The 20,188-nt window shown below is 45.0% G+C and overlaps 1 pseudogene; it reads right to left on the bottom strand.

The window, feature by feature from the left end:
* Positions 1-20,188, bottom strand: part of LOC119048176 (RING finger and CHY zinc finger domain-containing protein 1-like) — a 63,216-nt pseudogene that overhangs the window by 33,787 nt on the left and 9,241 nt on the right.

The following is a 20,188-nucleotide window of genomic DNA, read 5'->3' as shown; positions in this document are numbered from 1 at the left end:
AAAAAAGATTTTATTTATTTATTTTTAGAGAGAGGGGAAGGGAGGGAGAAAGAGGAAACATTGTGAGGATGCCTCTTATGCGCCCCCTACTGGGGACCTGGCTCACAACCCAGGCATGTGCCCTGACGGAATTGATCAGCAACCCTTTCATTTGTAGGCTGGCATTCAATCCACTGAGTCACACCAGCCAGAGCAAGATTTCATTTTTTTAATGGCCAAGTAATATTTTATTGTATTGATCTACCATTGTTTTTTTAATCTACTTATCTCTTGACGGACACTTGGGTTGTTTCTATATCTTGGCTATTGTGAATAAATAACACTGCAATGAGAGCACAGGGGTACATATATTGTTTTGACTTAGTGTTTTGAATTTCTTCAGATATATACCCAGAAGTGAAATTGGTGGGTCATATAGACAGACCCATTTTTAATTTTTTGAGGTATCTCCATGCTGTTTTCCACAGTGGCTGCACCAGTCTGCATTCCCACCAACAGTGCAAAATGGTTTCCTTTCTCCACATCCTCACCAGCACTTTGTTGATTTACTGATGATAGCCATTCTGACAGGTGTGAGGTGATATCTCATTGTGGTTTTAATCTGCATTTTTCTGCTGATTAGTCACATTGAGCATCTTTTTATATGTCTATTGACCATCTGTATGTCCTCTTTGAAGAAGTATCTATTCAGGTCCTCTGCTCATTTTTAAATTGGATTATTATTATTTTTTTTGGTGATGAGTTATATGAGTTCTTTGTGCAGTTTGAATATTAAACTTTTATTGGGCATATCATTGACAAATATGTTCTCCCACTTGGCAGTTTGTCTTCTCATTTTCCTGATGGTGTACTTTTCTGTGCAAAGATGTTTCAGTTTGATATAGAATGTGTCTTTGCTACCAGTTCTCTCCCCCTCCCCCCAGTACCTTACCTATTTTATATAATCTGTTCTTGGAGGTATTCATGTAGTCCACAGATTTTCTCTGATAATTTGCATAGTTCTCATCCTGGCTTGGTTTTTCCATTGCTTATGTCTCATATCTTTTGTTCACTGGAGTACATCCTCAAGTAACCTCTTAGAAAAGGTATGTAGCAAGTTGACTTTTTCTGCCTTAATTTTTAACAGATGTTTTGGCTGTTATAGAATTCTAGGTCCTAACTAATGTCCTCACAGCATTTTGAAAATCTCACCTTTTAGCATTCTGTTTCCAGCCTCTTTCTCAGTTTGTCCTTTCTTACATGCAGACTCCTGTCCAAATGCTCTCTGGGCACCCGTCCACTTGCCTGGAGCCCTTTGGCATATAACCCTGTTCTCTGCTCCCTCTGTCTACACATCCATGTCCTTTCCCATCTCTCAGAAATTTGCTGCATTGCTCAAATGCCAATGCCCAACCCACTCATCATCATCTTTGTAATTGTGGATTTATACTTTTTAAAATTCTGTGTCACTTCAATAGAGTTTTGGGAAAGAGGAGTGGCAAACCTACATGCTCTGATCTCACCTTGAGTCAGAGCTGTTTCATGTAAATCAGCTTTTTTTCCTTGCCTTTTTGTTCATTTGCATAAGTACCAGGGCTACATTTAACTCTGTATTGTTAAATATACAGAAACTATTGCCACCATGTTTATAGAACAGTTTTTCAAAGTTGAGCAGGTCCTTTGCATGTTTAGAAATTACTGGCATATTTGACAGTTAAGGCTAAAAAGAAGTACATAAGGTGTGTATGCCTCCCACAAGGTAAAGGACATAGCTCTGATTATTTCTCAGAACAAGGACTTACTAATTCACAACCTTCCTTGAATTGCATTCTATATAGAAAAACCATTGTTTCATTTCCAATAAGTTTATAATTTCCGAGAGCAAAACTGTTACAGCATTTATACCACCAACTAACTATAAGGAAAAACCACTGAGAATAAATAATTCCAATTAAAAGTCATTATGATTCACAGGACCCTTTCATTTGTCTTTCTAATGGTTTGTTTGCTTGAGCAAAAGTCTGCCTAAATAAGGTAATCATGACTAGTATGAGAGAATGGCAATGTCTACTCCACCACGCAGTGTGGATGGGTTTTATGGACCTTACCTTTTTTGCGAGGACTGAGGATCAATCAGAATTTTCATATCCTTCAGGCTCAGAATCTTTCTTGAAATCAGTAATATTTAATCTTCCCATAACAGGAAAAAATATTGTAAGAACTGGAATTATTATAAGAGCTATAGAATAATAGTACAGTAAGTCTCCACTTAATGTTGTGGACAGGTTCTTGGAAACTACTATTTTAAGGGAAAGGATATATTGATAAAACCAACTTTACCCTAGGCTAATTGATATAAACAAGAGTAAAGTTCTTATAGCATATTTTTGGTCACAAAATTATTGCCAAATTGCTAAATAAAGACCCTTCTACTATTAAATATTGAAATAAATGTGAGCTATATATACATTTAAGAAATTTTAACAAAAACAAGATGATTTTCCAGCCTGCTCGTTCCAGTTCACGGTCACAGGTGGCCGGAGCCTCCACCAACAGTGCAGAGCACATGGCGCGACCCACCCTGGGCAGGACACCTTCCATCACAGCGCCCCCACACCCACCCCCACACCCACACTCACTCGGACTGGACGGTGCAGACACGCTGGTGCACTGCACAAGCGTAGCTTGTGGACGTAGAAGGAATCCAGAGGCCCTGGAGAAAACACACAGACATGAGGAGAACCTGAAAACTCCACACAGAAACTCCACACAGACAGTGGCCCTGGCTGGAGTTCATTGTTCTTTTTTTTCCTCACTGGTCTTATAATAAAATGACATTGCACAAGACAACATTGTTTAAGGACCTAATGTACTTTGATCACTCTAACTGTAGCAGTGGTCTACAGATAAATGGGCAGAAGTTTGCAATTTACTGTAAGAATATCTGAATATTGTGTGTTTGTGTTGATAATGATCTTTAAAAATAATATTGCGTTGGCTGAAAAGTTGTGAGGTTTTTTTGGTAAGATGGCTCAAGTAGCACTTAGTTGTCTTTAACTTCATTTGAAACAATTTTGTTAGATTGTATTGTGATAGTTGTTAAATCAGTGTGAATTTTTTAAAAATTATCAAGATTGGTGAATTTTTGTATAGCCATTTTAATATTGAAAGTGGAAGAAAATATGCATTTTCAACATATTATGCTTTATTATTTCAAGAAAGCTACATAGCCCTGGCTGGTGTAGCTCAGTGGATTGAGCGCAGGCCTGTGAACAAAAGATCATGGTTCGATTCCCAGTCAGGGCACATGCCTGGGTTGCAGGCCAGTTCCCAGTGGGGGACACATGAAACAACCACACATTGATATTTCCCTCTCTCCTTCCCTTCCCCTCTCTCTGAAAATAGATAAATAAAACATTTAAAAAAAGAAAAAAAGAAAGCTACCAGTGCAACTACAATGCAAAAAAAAAATTGTACAGTGTGTGGAGAAGGTGCTGTGACTGATCAAACAGGTCAAATGTGGTTTGTGAAGTTGCATGTTGGAGACTTCTCACTGGATGATGCTCCACAGTCAGGTAGACCAGTTGAAGCTGAAGTTATTGGTGAAAATGAAAAAATATATCTTTTATTTTATGGAAAAATCCATATGGACTCTTTGGCCAGCCCAACATATGCATAATGTGAATGGTAGGAATGACCACATTGTAACTGGGTTCTGCCCAGAGCCTTCTGGACCCACATTTCCCTCTGTGTTTTGATTCCTTGGGCTCTAGGCTATGTTTGGAGTAAATGAGAGAAGAGCCAAGAGGAACTTGATATATAAATGATGAGGTTAGACTTCCGGTCAAGATGGAGGCATAGGTAGACATGCTTCACATCCTTGTATAACCACAAAAAGAATCACAACTAACCTCAAAACAAAAAATGCCCAGAACTGTCAGGAAATCAAACTGTAAGGAAGGCCAACAATGAAGGATTTAAAGACACCATATTCATTCAGACAGGTCGGGGCGATGAAGACAGGGAACCAGGGAGGAGAGGATGCTGGGTGGTGGTGGCGAGGTGGAGACTGTGAGGCAGTGGTGGCAGACCTGGTGTGGACAGTCCCACATTCATGTGTGGTAGATAAAAATCAGGAGGGATATCTGGTGAGCAAGTGATTCTAGCCTCAGGCCAGACTGTGCAGCCCAGGGTTCTGGCACTGGGAAATAAAGCCAATAGGGGTTGGGGTGGTGGAATAAACTACCAGTCTCTCAGAAGAATCTGTTTAAAGGGCCCTCATGGTCCTAGAATGAATGCAAACCCACCCGCTCTGGGAACCACCACCAAGACAACAGCTAGAAGGGCACCAGTCATATATAGGAAGTAGGTGAAGTGACTGGAAACAGGGCAAGTGCTGAGCAAACCACCAGCAGCCAGGCAATGGCACCAACCCCTCCCCATTATACAGAGTCACAAAGCAGTGAAGCAGATTGCCCTGCCCTGGCAAATACCTAAGCTACACCCATACAACTTAACAGGGGCCCTAAGACAGGGAACCAGATGCAGCTCTGCTTAACACATAGAAACAAACACAGGAAGGCTGCCAAATTGAGGAGACAAAGAAATATGGCCCAAATGACAAAACAGAATAAAACCTCAGAAAAAGAGATAAATGAAACAAAGATAGCCAACCTATCAGATGCAGAGTTCAAAACACTGGTGATAAGAATGTTTAGAGAGACTTCCGCCAAGATGGAGGTATAGGAGGATGTGCCGTGCCTTCTCACACAACCAAGTTTAGGGACGACTAAATATTAGCAACAGAAATCACAGCCAGAACACGGAAAATTGAACTTTTCGGAAGTCTGTTAACAACAAATTCTTCAGCCTGACCGGTAAGGGGCGAAACCAGTGGCTGGTGGAGCGGGATTGCACAGGAGGACTCGGTCAGACGGGCTCAGGTGCGGAATCCAGACGCGGAATCCAGGCGCAGGGTTGGACCTAGTGAGCGACCGAGCGAGTGACCAGGCGAGCGACCGTGGAGGAGACAGCGGGGAAGCGGTGCTGCGTGTTGACTGTGGTCGCCTATTTGTGCGCGAGCGAGCGGACAGGCGAGGGAGTGGGCGGTTGGACCGGGGCCCGGCGTCCCCGCGGCAAGCGGCAGTAGAGGGCGCCGCCATTTCCCCGCTCTGACCACGCCCCACATACAGCGTCACAACCCAGCGACCTGGGAGTCCAAGGCGCTGCTTCTCACACTTAAAGGGCCAGAACAGACCAAAAATGTCGCAAGTTCTCAAAGTCCCTGAGCCCATAGACCTAAGCGATGAAGAAATAGCAAAACTCTCAGATGCACAGTTTAAAACACTGGTCATCAGGATCCTCACAGAACTGGTTGATTATAGCCACAAATTAGACAAATATATGAAGGCGAAACTAATTGAAATGAATGGAATTGCACAGGAAACCAATAGCGATGAAAAGGAAACTGGGACTCAAATCAAGGGAGTGGACCAGAAGAAACCAAATAATGGCCAAACAGAAAAGAGTCAGGAAGCAAGAATTCAAAGAAATGAGGAGAGTCTTAGGAACCTCCAGGACATCTTTAAATGCTCCAATATCCGAATTATAGGGGTACCAGAAAGGGGGAAAGGCACAGCCACCAGTGGAAAACTTATTTGCACAAATAATAAAGGAAAATTTCCCCAATCTGGCAAAGGAAATAGACTTCCAGGAAATCCAGGAAGCTCAGAGAGTCCCAAAGAAGTTGGACCCAAGAAGGAACACACCAAGGCACATCATCATTACATTAGCCAAAATTAAAATGAAGGAGAGAATCCTGGAAGCAGCAAGAGCTAAGGAGACAGTCACCTACAAAGGAGTCCCCATCAGACTGTCAGCAGATTTCTCAAAAGAGACCTTACAGGCAAGAAGGGGCTGGAAAGAGGTATTCCAAGTCATGAAGTCCAAAGACCTACAACCAAGATTGCTCTATCCAGCAAAACTTTCATTTAGAATGGAAGGACAGATAAGGTGCTTCTCAGATAAGATCAAATTCAAGGAGTTCATCATCACCAAGCCCTTATTATATGAAATGTTAAAGGGACTTATCTAAGAAAAAGAAGTTAAAGAAACATGAACAGTGAAAGGACAGCAAACTCACAGTTATTAACAAGCACACCTAAAATGAAAGCAAACTAAAAGGACAGCTAGATCAGGAGTGGAAACATAGAAATGAAGATCTCAAGGAGGGTTAGCAACAGGGGAGTGGGAGGAGGAGAAGGGGGGAGAAGGTACAGAAAATAAGTAGCATAGACAGTAGATAGAAAATAGATGGGGGGGCAAGAATAGCATGGGAAATGTAGAATCTAAAGGACTTGAGACACATGGTCATAAACTAAAGGGGGGTAATGGTGGGGATGGGGGGGTAGGGTGGAGGGGAATGCAGGGGGGAATAGAACAACTGTAACAGCATAATCAATTTAAAAAATCAATAAAAAAAAAGAATGTTTAGAGAACTCACTGAGTATGCTAAAAGCATAAGGAAAGAAATGAAGGCTACACTAAGTGAAATAAAGAAAAATTCACAGGGAACCAACAGTGAAGGGAAGGAAGCCGGGTTTCAAGTCAATAACTTGGAACATAAGGAAGAAATAGACATACAGCCAGAACGGAATAAAAAAATACAAATTAAAAAAAAAAGAGGAGACTTTAGAGGTCTCTGGAACATTTCTAAGAGGGCCAAGATCCAAATCATAAGGCTGCCAGAAGGAGAAGAGGAAGAGCAAGAAATTGAAAACTTACTTGAAAATACTGAAAGAAAACTTTTCTAGTTTGGTGAAGGAAATAATCATGCAAGTTCAAGAAGCACAGAGAGTCCCAAAAAAGTTGGACCCAAAGAGGACCATGCCAAGACACATCATAATTGAAATGCCAAAGGTTAAAGATAAAGAGAGACTCTTAAAAGCAGCAAGAGAAAAGCAGAGACTTACCTAGAAAGGCATTCCATAAGACTGTCAGCTGATTTTTCAAAAGAAACTTTGCAAGCAAGATGGACTGGCAAGAAGTGTTCAAAGTGATGGAATGCAAGGGCCTATAACCAAGATTACTCTACCCAGCAAAGCTATTATTTAAAATTGAAGGGCAGCCCTGGCTGGTGTAGTTCAGTGGATTGGGCATGGGCTGCAAACCAAAGGATTGCAGGTTCTATTCCTAGTCAGATGCCTTGGTTGCAGGTCAGGTCCCCAGTGGGGGCCATGTGAGAGCCAACCACACATTGATGTTTCTCTCCCTCTTTCTCCCTCCTGTCCCCTCTCTCTAAAAATAAAGAAATAAAATCTTTAAAAAAATACAATTGAAGGGCAGATTAAAGTGCTTCCCGAACAAGGTAAAGGTAAAGGAGTTCATCATCACCCAGCCCTTATTATGTGAAATGTTAAACAGACTTATTTAAGATCAAAACCATGAATAGTAAGATGAGAATGAACTCACAACTATCAACAACTGAATCTAAAACACAAAAACAAAGTAGACAAACAACAAGAACAGGAATAAGAATCATAGATATGGAGATCATTTGGAGGGTTATCAACTGGGAGGGAGAAAACAGCAAAAAAGGTGCAGGGATTAAGAAGTGTAATTGGGGACTTCCGCCAAGATGGAGGCATAGGTGGATGTGCTGTGCCTTCTCACACAACCAAGATTAGAGAAAACTAAATATTAGCAACAGAAAACACAGCCAGAACACGGAAAATTGAACTTTTCGGAAGTCCGTTAACAACAAATTCTTCAGCCTGACCGGTAAGGGGAGAAACCAGTGGCTGGTGGAGCGGGGTTGCACAGGAGGACTGGTCAGACCGGCTCAGGTACGGAATCCAGACGCGGAATCCAGGCGCAGGGTTGGACCTAGTGAGCGACCGAGCGAGCCACCAGGCAAGCGACCGCAGGGGAGACAGCGGGGGAGCGGTGCTGCATGTTGACTGTGGTTGCGCATTTGTGCGCGGGCGGACAGGCGAGGGAGTGGGCGGTTGGACTGGGCCCAGCGGGTCCCCGCGGCAAGCGGCAGTGGAGGGCGCCGCCATTTCCCCGCTCTGACCCCACCTCCACATACAGCGTCATAACCCAGCGACTCTGAGTGGCCCGGCCCAGGTGAACCACCTAAGACGCTAATCCTCACCCAGCTGTGAGAAACAGCAGAGGGGGTCGCCATTTCCCGCTCTGACCACGCCCCCACATACAGCGACACAACCCAGCGACCTGGGAGTCCAAGGCGCCGCTTCTCACACTTAAAGGGCCAGAACAGACCAAAAATGTTGCAAGATCTCAAAGCCCCAGAGCCCATAGATCTAAGCGATGAAGAAATAGCAAAACTCTCAGACGCACAGTTTAAAACATTGGTCATCAGGATCCTCACAGAACTGGTTGATTATACCGACAAATTAGACAAATATATGAAGGCGAAACTAATTGAAATGAATGGAATTGCACAGGACACCAATAGCAATGAAAAGGAAACTGGGACTCAAATCAATGGAGTGGACCAGAAGAAAGCAAATAATGGCCAAACAGAAAAGAGTCAAAAAGCAAGAATTCAAAGAAATGAGGAGAGTCTTAGGAACCTCCAGGACATCTTTAAATGCTCCAACATCCAAATTATAGGGGTACCAGAAGGGGGAAAGGCACAGCCACCAGTGGAAAACTTATTTGAACAAATAATAAAGGAGAATTTCCCCAATCTGGCAAAGGAAATAGACTTCCAGGAAATCCAGGAAGCTCAGAGAGTACCAAAGAAGTTGGACCCAACAAGGAACACACCAAGGCACATCATCATTACATTAGCCAAAATTAAAATGAAGGAGAGAATCCTAGAAGCAGCAAGAGCTAAGGGGACAGTCACCTACAAAGGAGTCCCCATCAGACTGTCAGCAGATTTCTCAAAAAGACACCTTACAGGCAAGAAGGGGCTGGAAAGAGGTATTCCAAGTCATGAAATCTAAAGACCTACAACCAAGATTGCTCTATCCAGCAAAACTTTCATTTAGAATGGAAGGACAGATAAGGTGCTTCTCAGATAAGATCAAATTCAAGGAGTTCATCATCACCAAGCCCTTATTATATGAAATGTTAAAGGGACTTATCTAAGAAAAAGAAGTTAAAGAAACATGAACAGTGAAAGGACAACAAACTCACAGTTATTAACAAGCACACCTAAAATGAAAGCAAACTAAAAGGACAGCTAGATCAGGAGTGGAAACATAGAAATGAAGATCTCAAGGAGGGTTAGCAACAGGGGAGTGGGAGGAGGAGAAGGGGGGAGAAGGTACAGAAAATAAGTAGCATAGACAGTAGATAGAAAATAGATGGGGGGGGCAAGAATAGCATGGGAAATATAGAATCTAAAGGAATTGAGACACATGGTCATAAACTAAAGGGGGGGTAATTGTGGGGATGGGGGGGTAAGGTGGAGGGGAATGAAGGGGGAATAGAACAACTGTAACAGCATAATCAATAAAAAAATGTTTTGCTTAAAAAAAAAAGAAGTGTAATTGGTAGGTACAAAATAGACAGAGGATGTTAAGAACAGTATAGGAAATGGAGAAGCCAAAGAACTTATATGTACGACCCTGGGACATGAACTAAGGTGGGAGGATTGCTGGAGGGAATGGGGGTACTGGGGTGAGATGGGCAAAGAGGGAAAAATTGGGACCGCTATAATAGCATAATCAATAAAATATATTTAAAAATTAAATGATGAGCTTATGCCCACTGATGCTAGTGCAAATTGCATGAAGGAGGGCTTAGATGTGGTCGCAACAGAGAAAAAAAGCAACGGAGTCATCACAGGGCCCCCTGTGGTTCAGACACACTGAACTCAAACAGGAACTTGTGCCTTGGCCGTGGATACCTAGAACACAACAGTTTGTCAAGAGCAGAGGCCCTGGCTCAGACTCCCTGGGTCCAAGCCTGGTTCTCCCACCTCTTAGATGTGTCTCTTTAGGAAGTTATTTAATCTCTCTGGGCCCATTTGCCTTCTCAGTCATAAGGAAATAACAATCATACTTCTGAAGCTGTGGGCGTTGAATAAATAAAGTCATTTAAAGTACCTTGGCCAGGAACATAGTACTTGCTCCAGAAATGTTAGCTATTATTACACTGCTTGAATTGGATAATTCAGTTCAACATTATTTGATGTAGTATATTAACATAGTTAAATTAATGAGGCTATTTAATTTAGTTTTGTTTATATTTAGTTTCTGCACTTGTTTTTATATTTGGACAAGCACATGGTTTAATACTTACTTTTGTGAGACAACCATTACAATAAGAATAACTCTAGTCAGTGTTTTAGGGTCATGCCTTTCCCTAGATTTTCTGGAAACCCTGGTCTCTATATCATGCATTTTGTAGAAGAGACTTTGTCACTCTTTTCCTTTAAAAATATTTTAGCAAGTAGGCAGGCATTGTAGGGATGTTCTCGGATGGAGAGGCCTGTGAACCTGCTTGGGGAACGGGAGTGGAGGGCTGGTTCCGGCACAGCAGGCAGCCCACTTGGAGCTCCTCCAGTCCTGTCTGTGGCCGCACACAGCCGGCTGGTGGGGGTGGTGGGGGCAGAGAGACCCGGGGAGAATGGAGCCCCCAGAAGAAAACCAGACTTTGCACTGACAGTGACTGGGGCTGACCTTTTAAGACTGAGTGGGTACCCCTGGGATTTCTGGACCCATCCAAAAAAGGGATCTCTACTGCTCCAGATGGCAGCCTGGAGATCTCCTCCCTCGAGGAGGGAGGGGTCACCAAGTATAGGAATCTAAATATCAAACAAATAGAGTGGAGCAGGAGGTAAATGATGCAGCCACTACATTTCCTGTTGATTTCTTATCTTCCTTAGAGAACTGAGTTGGAGAACGGAAGTGAAGTTGTCTGGGAGTCTTACCTGGGTGACCACAGCCACCGCAGGGCCCCCTGTACAAGGTGCTGGCCACCTGCGAGCGAAGACAAAGGTGGGCCAGGGTTCAGAGGTGGCAGCGCAGACTCAGCCCCACCCTGACCCAGCACAGGAGCCACAAAGGCATCCCACCCTCTGTTGTTCTTGTCGGTCAGGCCCTCCTAACCCCTAGCTCACCCACAAATTGAGAAGAACTTGGGATTAGCACCCACAAGTAGTTGGTGGTGGGAGTGGAAAAGCATGTCACTTCTTTAGGAATGTGAACAATGCAGTGTCTAGAGAGGAAAGAAAAACAGGGTTACACAATGAGGAATTCTTTGAGTTGTCTGGTGGGGAAGGCTCCTCTTTATCGGTGGAAGGTACCAGCCCTGTCAGACACTGACTGTGGAAGACAGCGACCAGCTTTGTGAAACCCCGCTGGGCTCTCTCAGACTAGAAAACCGAAAGCCTGAGAGTGACCTGCCGTCAGGTTGTGACGCTCTGGGATGCTCCTGTCTGCCTCTGTTTGGAGAATCCTGCTCTGCTCTGTGGAAAGGGAAAGCCGTTCCTTGGATAGTGAGCCATTCTTTTATTTTGGCCATTTGTGTGGTATTTGGGATACTGTTCAGGTCTAAATACTGGAACAGGTGGCAATTTCTAAAGCCCACCCTCCCAACAGCAGTCCTCACACAAGAACCGCCCTTCCATAAACACTCGGATGGCTCCAGGCCAACTCTGGAAAGGTGCTTTGCATGCAGAATGAAAACTAAGTAAGTAAACATAAATCTCTCCTTCATCCTAGATACACAGAATGAACAAACCCAGGTTCTGGCTAGTTGCCAGTGGTTGCAAATTCAGCAATCCAGAATCTTTTACCATGAATTTCATTTCCTGTCATTTCAACTGGGCGGGGGGGGAGGGATGCAAAGTGCATTTGCACACTGCCTGCACCCCCAGTAGCTTTCAGTAGGCAGAGTGTGCAGGGAGATAGAGACCCAGGGCTCTGTCACCCCACCCGAGAGCTGACAGATGGCTGCAGACGGCTGCAAAGGTTAGACTGACACCCTGAACAATCAGAAAGTCCATGCCAGACCAGGGGCCAGGGTCAAACCACTCGCTCTCCAGAGAAGCCAGCTCATTCAAATGTTAAGCAAATGTTCCCTAAAAGAAGTTGACCCCAGACATTCGAGATTCTTTCCTAAATTAAGTCATCTGCGAAGTGGTTTTGAGAAAGCCAAGTGAGCTGACTTGAATGGATGACCTTTTGAATAACATGCAGTTTGTGGGGTAGAAACTCTTTGCTTTAAAAACAAATCTTGGCAGAGTTCTCTGTTTGCATTGTCTTCCCTTGGCCTGTGTCAGATGTGCAGCTTGAAACACTGTCCTTATCTGACCACAAATCGGTGGAAAGTGAGTAAGAACTCAGGTGGCCAGTTTCAGTAATACCTAAACAATAGTTGGGTGTAGGCCTTTGAGATGTCACAGAGCAGTTCTGAGCTTAGGTTCTTTGGACGCTTTGTCATTTGTTTTGCAGCCACGGAGCCTGTGAAGCGTTAGGTGAAACTAAACCCACAGACCCAGGTCTTAACCCGTGTTCACAGTCTCATCTATCAAGAGTTGCTATCCTCTGCCTCTTCTTCCCTCCCCCTCTCTTTCTTCTCCCCTTCTTTCCTCCCTTCCATTCAAGCAGTTTTACTAAGTCTTAGTGGAAGCAGGAAGGAAGATTAAATCAATTACATTCTTTAGTGGGTGGTTCTTGATCTGACTCTGAACTTTGAACTGGAGCGACATGCCCCTGACCTCTAGGTCATTCTCCAGTCACCTCAACCTAATGATGGGCCTTCATGGAGACCCCCAGGCAGACAGCACTCCACTTTAGTGGAGTTCACGCACTCCACACGCACACACATGTACACGTTTGCATACTGTGTGGTCTCTGGTTCTAAGGCCAGAGGGACAGTCCTCTTATTAATGTGGCAAAAAAAAAAATCAAATCACTTAGAAGTACTCTGAAAACATAAAAGCATGTAACCTGAGAATTGTTCTATTTGCTCAAATTTTTACTTTTCACTTTTTTTAAAACTGGAAAGTATAGTTTTAAAATGTCATTTTTAAAAAATGGCTTTGAAAAAGCAATTCTGGGGTAGCTTCTGCTGAGAATAGGAAGGTGGGCTAGCTGCTTGGAGAACAGGTGCAGTTTTGTTTACAGGCCAAGGGAGGGACCGGGCGAACACCGCCCGACCAGCAGCCAGCATGCCTGCCACCGCCGTCACAGGCAGTCTTGAGCATCAAACCTCCCAGGAGAAGAGGACTCTGCCTGAGACAATGGCTGAGGTGGCTACTCTCTCTCTGTCTCGTAAGTGTATGGGGCAGGACTCTGGGAGGAGCTGAGCACTGGCCATCTGGTGGAGATTCCTTAATACCACTCCTGTTGCGGGTGGCTGCTGCAGACAGCAGCCTGGAGAGGGTGAGGGTGTGATGAGGGTGCTCCTTCTAGACACTCAGGAAGCTGAATCCACAGTGGCCCACAACTTTTACCCTCTCTCTTTACTTGAAATGAATGAAGACACTTGCCTATGTAGTCATTCAACACAGCTCCTGTCTCTGCCCTTGGGTCTGTGGGACCAAGATATAGACATCCTTTCTGCTTATTTGGAGCTATGAGGCCTGAAGACAAATGTGACCGAAGCTGGATTCAGTCTTTAAAAGATGAAAAGAGAATGTTTACATCCACATAATGCAATATCTGGAGGAAATGAGGACACCTCTTCCTTTTTTAAATCCAGGAAAGTTCTTTCCCAGAAGTTTCTAGGGTCCCTCCCCTTGTAGATCATTGGCCTGAATCAGGCCTCGTACCACACCCTAAAATCACCACCGGATCCAGGGGACTGGGTGATATTTACAGATGTCAGGCCTACTCCTGGCTCTGGAGGTGGAACCAGCCTGTCTTGAAACACACAGTCTCTATAGGATGTACATAACTTCACAGAAAAGATAAAATCTTGATAAAATTCAGAGAACTGTTAGGAAAAGAAAAAAGAAGAATGGATGTCGGGCTGGTGACCAAAAGTGTGTATCATGATTTTCTTAGATAGCCTTTCAGAAAGTTTCATCTGGTCTTTCTTTTTCTATTGGGCACTAACAGTACCTATAACATACTTGTATCTTAATGCCTGCCAGTGATGTGTTTTACAGACATCTTCCCGTTTAAATCTGTAAAACAGTGTGGTGAGTGCAGGTATTATGATCCCCATTTTATCAATGAGAAATCCAAGGCTCCATGGACTTGCCTAAAGACACAGGACTAGTCAGGATAAAAATGAAATGGAAACTGTGGTTCCTGTGGGTGGGAAGAATGTTTAGCCACATCTTGGCTGGTGTGGCTCTGTGGGTTGAGCGCCAGCCTGTGAGCCAAAAGGTCACTGGTTTGATTCCTAGTCAGGCACAGGCCTGGACTGTGGGCCAGGTGCCTGGTTGGGGGTGTGAAAGAGTCAACCGATCAATGTTTCTCCCTCCCTTCCCCTTTCTCTAAAAAGTAAATAAAATCTTTACCAAAAAAGAAGAAAAGAAAAATGTTTATCTACTACCCCATGCAGCTGCCCGAGTACCCGCCACTAACTGAGCCTCATGGGCCGCAGGTCTTTTGCCTCAGCTCCCCTTTAGTGACCCCCTCCTGTGCTCACAGGGCCACCTCGCCAAATCCTCAAATGGCTCTGCCTGGGAAACTCAGGACTCTGACTCTTGCCTCCTTTGTTCACACTTTCAGGTATTTCACTTTTTCCTTTCCTGCTTCCCCATCGAAGCTTTTCTTTGACCCTGCGTCCCTTGTCTCCAGTCCATCATCCCAACCTTTCAACCCTCCCCTGCTTTTTTTCCTTCTCTAACTTGCTTGGACTTTGTTCTCATTGACCCCTCTGTTTCTTCACACTGGTCCCCCTAGGGCCCTGGCCTTGCTAATTCCCACCCAGGAATCCGTCCGCCCTGAATTCCCGCACTGCAGTTGCTTTAATGCATTGGGAGAAAAGGCGTAATTACTGTTTTCAGCCCCAGCTTGGTTCTTGGAGTTCTCCGCAAGCCCCGCTCTTGCAGCTGTCCCTCCAGGGGTGAATTCACCCCTGAGCCAGTGCCCACCCTTGCCAAGCCTAACGAGGCAGAGGCCGGGCTCGACTGAGGTGAGGCCTGAGGACGTGTTGACAGGGTAATTCCACTAAGGAAGGTGGCAAGCATTCTAAGGTGTAGTGAGGGGAGGATTTCCAGGAGAAATGACAAAAGTAAAGACCAGGAGAGCAACACCTGCATTGGGTCACTAACACTTGGGGCTGGGCCCTTGATGAAAGCTGTGGCCTGGAGCCAAAATGAGGCCCTGGGAAAGATCATACGACCTGAATAGTCAGGGTCCGGAGTGCAGGTGGTGGAGGCCCAGGGAAGCTTTGAGAGCACTGCGGGGAATTCCAGGACCGGCCCGTGTGGGCGGGTTTCCTGACGGGCAGGAGCCAAGTGCAGGCAGGAGCCAAGTGCAGGCAGGCAGGCTCCCCCATCCTGGCCTTTCCTCAGTGTTTCTCTTTCCTCCTGACTTTCTCCCTCTTTCAATGTTCCCTCCCTTCCCAGGTCTTCATCCTCGTTTCTTCTCACAAACCTGTGCAGACCCGATTCTCGTCACCTCTTCTACACATGGAACAGCCAAGTTTCAAAGAGGCAGAAATGGCTTCTGAGGAGCCAGATGACGAAAAAACTTTTCAGAATGCCCACAGGAGAGCTCTGGGTGGTACTGCCGTCTTTTCATCTTTTTTTGTCCACAGTTCCAACAAACTTGATTGTCTATTTGCTTACCTGCTGTTGGAAGTCTACAGTCCACTGGCGAAAGGGAAAGTAGGCGTTGGGGGAGGGCACACTACTCACAACCACAGGCAACAGAGGAAGAGGTGGCAGAACTGAAAAACAGACCGAAGAGCTCAGAATTCTCGAGAGGCTGACAGCCCTGTTGTTGACAGCACATCCTTCTGCCACCTCCATAGCAGTTATAATAGAGAAGGTTAAAGTAACTTGTGCTCTTAGTGATGCTGCTTGACCACGAAGCAAGGATTAAATGGTGTTCTGTGTGGAAAACTTTCAGGAGGGCTGAAGTGCACATGGGGTTAATAAAATGCAACAGACGCCATTGGTGCCCTGTTCACACTTCCTTGGCCCTGACTGACTTATCCTCCTCTGGCTGACACCTAACTGTCCACATCGGCATGAAGGTTTTTTTCTGAAACCAGAGGCCACTTTCCTGAACATGGTCCTGCTCAGAGGTCCAAAAGTGTCAGGGAAGTAAGCGCCCCCATCCTGGGAGCAACACTCCACCAATAACCCTCAGATGTCGGTGTAGAAATCCATCGGCCCCTTTGCCCCTGCAGGGGTACCATTTACACAGTCTCCCCGAGTCCCCCCACCTGCCGGCTCAAGCTCCAGTTGCCCTCCGTGGTCAGTCACTCGGTTAAAAGTGTAACCAAGCAGCCTTGGTGGCTGCTGTCCCAGTCTGTATCATTTCCCTGGACTTCCCAGATAAACCATCTGTACTCATATCCTGTCTCAGGATCTGCCTCTGGAAAAAATCTACACTGATGTAGCAGAGGAAGCTCCAATTAGGTAAACATTCATGTTCTTGAAACAAGACTTTTTCTCCAACATTGCATAAAAATGAGGTGTTCATTAAAAGATGCTTTTCCTACTACACACTTTTTTTCCTGGGCATGTGCTTGTTGAATGATGGTAATTTCCATAACGTTCCCACTGAATGTACCTACTTTGGCTGTGCAGAAAGCAGATGGAACTCAGGAAATGACCGTACATTGTTGTAATCAGGTGGCGACTCCAGCTGCACCTGCTTTTCCAGGTATGTTTTGTTGTTGGAGCAAATAAACACATCCCCCGGCACACGGTGGGCAGCTACTGAGCTTGTTACCGCACAGTAAAATTCCCCTGGCCTCCTTCCCTCTCTCTATATTCCAACAATTCAGTCCCATACTTAGGGACAAACAAGGATTTTGCTTTGAATTCTCCCAGGCCCCAGAATTGAACAGTTTTAAAGCACAGCCAAGTCCACTGTATCCAGGTATCTCTTAGCGTTCAGCAAAATGGCCTAAAACCCTCTAGTTCACTTTACAAGAAAGGCTGAGCAAACCTTACCAGGCAGACTTTCCTTCTGTTGGCTCTTTGGATCTTGGTCTTCAGGTGTCCACTGGATCCTGGGTGAAGATCGGAGCCCTTGTGGCTCTGGTCGCTGAGCTGCCAGTTGTCCAGTCCCCTTGGGGAAGTTGGGCAAGAGGAGGCTCCCTGGGTGAGAACTGTTTGTGTCCACTCCTGTCGGTACTGCGGAAGCCACTATGGGCCTGCTTGTCCCGTGTTGGGATGAGCAGCTGACTGAATACTGTAATCAATATCCCTGACGGAGACTGGTCATCTGCTGTGCTGGGAGCTTCTTCGCTCTCTTAGGGTGGCAGCCACAGCTACCAGCAGAGCAAGCAGAGTCTTCACAGGGTTTTTCAGACTTGCCTGGTATGAGAATCACCTGGTGCACTTGCTAAGCACACAGATGCCAGCTCCGGAATTCCTGATGAGCATCGCCAGAGAAAGGCCCGGGGAGCTCTGTGTTTCACAAGCTGCCAGGTGATTCTCATGAGCAGGCACGCTAGGGAAACAATGCAATGAGAACAGAGGCAGAACTATCTTTCTTTTCAAAAATATTTTTTATTAATTATGCTATTACACTGGTCCCATTTCCCCCCTTCACTCCCTTCCACCCTGTACACCCTCTCCCACCCACATTCCCCACCTTTAGTTCACGTCCATGTGTCATACTTGTAAGTTCTTTAGCTTCTACATTTCCCATACTATACTTACCCTCCCAATGTCTATTTTCTACCTATAATCTATGCTACTTATTCTCCCTACCTTTTCCCCCTCTCCGCCTCCCACTCCCCTGTTGATAACCCTCCATGTGATCTCCATTTCTGTGGTTCTGTTCCTGTTCTAGTTGTTTGCTTAGTTTTTTGTTTTTGTTTTAGGTGTGGTGCTTAATAGTTATAATTTTGTTGTCATTTTACTGTTCATAGTTTTGATTTTCTTTTTCTTAGATAAGTCCCTTTAACATTTCATATAATAAGGGCTTGGTCATGATGAACTCCTTTAACTTGACCTTATCTGAGAAGCACTTTATCTGCCCTTCCATTGTAAATGAAAGCTTTGCTGGATAGAGCAATCTTGGTTGTAGGTCCTCATCTTTCATGACTTGGAATACTTCTTTCCAGCCCCTTCTTTCCTGTAAGGTCTCTTTGGAGAAATCAGCTGACAGCGTGATGGGGACTCCTTTGTAGGTAACTGCCTCCTTCTCTCTTGCTGCTTCCAGGATTCTCTCCTTCATTTTAATCTTGGCTAATGTAATTATGATGTGCCTTGGTGTGTTCCTCCTTGGGTCCAACTTCTTTGGGACTCCGAGCATCCTGGACTTCCTGGAAGTTTATTTCCTTTGCCAGATTAGGGAAGTTCTCCTTTATTATTTGTTCAAATAACTTTTCCATTTGTTGCTCTTCCTCTTCTCCTTCTGGTACCCTGGTCTGGCTGAAGGGTTCCTTGTTGTCAGACTTCCATATAGTTCAATTTTCTGTGTTTTGGCTGCGTTTTTTATCACTAAAACTTTGTTGTCTTTAAACTTGATTGTGTGAGAAAGCGCAGTGTTTCCACCTATGCCTCCGTCTAAGGGCAGAGCTATTTTTAGAGCAGATGGAACTCAGCTTGTCAGGTATGTTTCCTCATGCAGACACCTCTCATGTCCAGGAGGAATTGAAGGGAAGTCATTCCTAGCATGGGGGCCTGCTGGGGCCTGAGAAGGCTCTGAGAACCCAAGGAACTTCTAGTCCAAATAAGACTTGTTTAATGCCTCCCTCATGCTGGGATTATACCCTAAGAACCCTGAAACACCAATCCAAAAGAACCTATGCACCCCAATGTGCATAGCAGCACAATTTACAATAGCCAAGTGCTGGAAGCAACCTAAGCGCCCACCAGTAAGTGAGTGGATAAAAAAACTATGGTACATTTACACAATGGAATACTATGCAGCAGAAAGAAAGAAGGAGCTCCTACCCTCCCCAACAGCATGGATGAAACTGGAGAGCATTATGCTAAGTGAAATAAGTCAGGTGCTGAAAGACAAATAAATACCATATGACCTCACCTATAAGGGGAACCTAATCAAGAAAACAGATTAGCATGCAAAATAGAACCAGAGACAGTGAAATTAATAACAAACTGACAGTAAGCAGAGGGAGGGGATAAAGGGGGAAAAGAGGGAGGGGTTTTCAGGAACAACTATACAGGACACATGGACAAAACCAAAGGCAGGTAGGATCAAGAGTAGGGATGGCTGGGGTAGGGGAGAGTGGTGGAGGGAAAATGGAGAAAACTGTACTTGAACAACAATAAAAAAGTAAAAAATAAAATAAAAATTAAGGGTCCCTCGTGGCCCTTTATGTGTGGAACTTCTTACGTTTGTCACAGAAAAACAATCCCAGCTGATTAGGGAGGGGGAGAGGAGGAAGAAGGAGACAGCACAGCAGGGACCTAACAGGGCGGGGCTGGAAAAAATACTCCTCATTAAGAATGTGTTGACTTGTTTTTAGTAAAAGGTAACTGATTTTGAAATTTCTGACATGTTAAAAGGGTGTAAGATTTTAATGTTTCTCAAAGTGGGATAGAAGTGTAAAATGCTTGTGGACTGACTGGGAGAAACCAAGAACTGCTGGTCAGATTGGCTGGGGCAGCTCTGGAGGAGCAGGGAATTCCCGATGCTCACCTCCGACCTCCAGCCACGTCTCCCCCCCCCCCCTTCTACAGCTCCAATCCCATCAAATCAACACCCTGCCTGCAGTCACTGACAGGGTCACTGCTGCCCGCAAGATAAAATCAAAGGACTCTCAGTATGATCCTCAAGCTCCCTCTTTATCTGTCCCCACCCTACTTTTCTTTACTGTTTTTTTAAAAAGTTTTATTTATATTTTTGACTTTAGAGGGAGGGGATGGTAGGGAGAAAGAGAAGGAGAAAAACATTGGCTGCCCTGACCGGGGATGGAACCTGCAACCCAGGCATGTGCCCTGACTGGGAATGAGCCGGTGACTTTCCTTCATGGGATGACACCGCCCCCCTAATTTTCCAGCTTTATCTCCTGACTTTGCTCCTCACGTGCACTTTGTTCTCACAGCATCAGGCTATTGGAGCACCATGGGCACATTCCCACCTCTGCACCTCTGCTCGTGCTCTGCCTTTCCTCC

The sequence above is a fragment of the Artibeus jamaicensis genome, unplaced genomic scaffold (assembly GCF_021234435.1).
Source record: "Artibeus jamaicensis isolate MK-2021 breed Jamaican fruit bat unplaced genomic scaffold, CSHL_Jam_final contig_373, whole genome shotgun sequence".
Classification (NCBI taxonomy): domain Eukaryota; kingdom Metazoa; phylum Chordata; class Mammalia; order Chiroptera; family Phyllostomidae; genus Artibeus; species Artibeus jamaicensis.
This window is presented reverse-complemented; position numbering and strand designations above follow the sequence as displayed.